The sequence below is a fragment of the Propithecus coquereli genome, unplaced genomic scaffold (genome assembly GCF_000956105.1).
Source record: "Propithecus coquereli isolate 6110/MARCELLA unplaced genomic scaffold, Pcoq_1.0 Scaffold178, whole genome shotgun sequence".
In the NCBI taxonomy this organism is placed as follows: Eukaryota; Metazoa; Chordata; class Mammalia; order Primates; family Indriidae; genus Propithecus; species Propithecus coquereli.
The window spans coordinates 4,992,686-4,994,078 of NW_012142523.1; the positions used below are offsets into that span (position 1 = coordinate 4,992,686).

General features: G+C 57.2%; 1 protein-coding gene across 1 annotated transcript in view; it reads left to right on the forward strand.

Annotated features, from left to right (window-relative positions):
* The first annotated feature begins 675 nt into the window (after nt 1–675).
* Nucleotides 676–1,393, forward strand: part of THRAP3 (thyroid hormone receptor associated protein 3) — a 54,770-nt gene continuing 54,052 nt past the window's right edge. The window contains exon 1 of the mRNA XM_012642284.1: nt 676–769. The gene's annotated coding sequence lies outside the window, so the exon portion shown is untranslated. The remainder of the gene's footprint in view (nt 770–1,393) is intronic.

Sequence of the window (1,393 nt, forward strand, 5' to 3'; positions counted from 1 at the left end):
GTATCGGGAGGTAAGGCTGGAGAGAGCTTTGTCCATCCGGGCTCCCGGGTCTCCGAATGAGGTCACACTATTAAAAAAAAGAACAAAACAAAAACCGAAAAACAAACAAAAAACACAAACCACCCTCCATTTTGCGTTGTGCTTTCAGGCCACTAGCCGCTTTGATATGCTTTATTTTGTCGGAGACTCGTAAGAACTCTGTGGGATAGAATCATGAATCTCATGTTACAGCGTAGGAAACTGAGGTTCAGAAAGGAGACGATGGCTCAAGGTCACAAAGCGAGAGGTGGCAGGGCAGAGACTGAAAACCAGGCGACTCGATTCCCAGCTCAGAGACTTTGCCACAGCGCAGGCTGGCCAGGAGTAGGTGGGGTTCAGGCGCTCCCTCGAGGACGTTTCCAAAATGGTGGGGGCAGTGGCGTCAGCAACACTCCCGCCCCTTCCGTCCACCTCCCTCCTTCTTCACCAGGCCACCTAGGCGGGGGGAGGGGAGGAACCGAGCAACCCACGTGACTGCCGACAACCGGGCGCGTGACGCAAAGCGGCAGGCCCAACGCTCGCTGTGTCTTGTGGGAAACGTAGTTCAAGAGACCGCCAAGTCGGCAAGGAGAGGCGGGCCCAGGACTACATTTGCCAGGAGGCCGCGGGGCGACGCCGCTGCTGCCGTCGCCGGAGAGCGGGGACGCGGGGCGCGCTGTCGGGCGGGGGCGAGGTTCAGGCCAGTTGTGCCGTTGCGAGGCTGCTGCTGCGATCGCTGAGGCGGACCTAGGTGAGTGAACACCGCTGATGGAAGTTAGGGCAGCTCAGCCGGCTCCAGTCATTTCATTTTTTATGTTTTTTCTGCGGCTGCTGGGTCAGGGTTCCTGGAAGGCCTGGCGCGGAGCCGCTCCCCCGCGCTTACGCCCTGGCCTCTTCTGAGCGGGCTCGCTCCCTACGGCTCCTCCCCCTCCCCGCCCTTCGGGGCTTCCCATCGCTCCGGCCTAGCTTCGGAGGCTCTGGGCAGCCTTCTCTCCAAATAGCTCCTACATTTTTTTTTTTTCTTGCAGTCTGCTTGTGGGGGAGGCGTCCACTTCCTTTCCCTTCCCCTTTGGTCGTACGCACCCCATTATTTGGGTTTCTTCTTTTCTCGGAACTCTTGAGTGCCCTTCCCCCACCTAGTCTCCGTTGGCCTGGTTCTGTCTTTTCCTAGGGCGCATGTGGCTGGCACTCAGTCAGTTAGTACCTCTTCCGTTCTTTTCTGCCTTGTGGCCGAAAGAGGCATAATCCAGATTTGTCTCCGACGGGAATAATCGCGTTCCCAGTTTTTTCTTGGACTGGAACTGAGGCCGACTTGCATTCCAGCGGCCTGTTTTCTGCTTATATGAGGTGATTTCCTTTGCTTCTCTTAGCACCT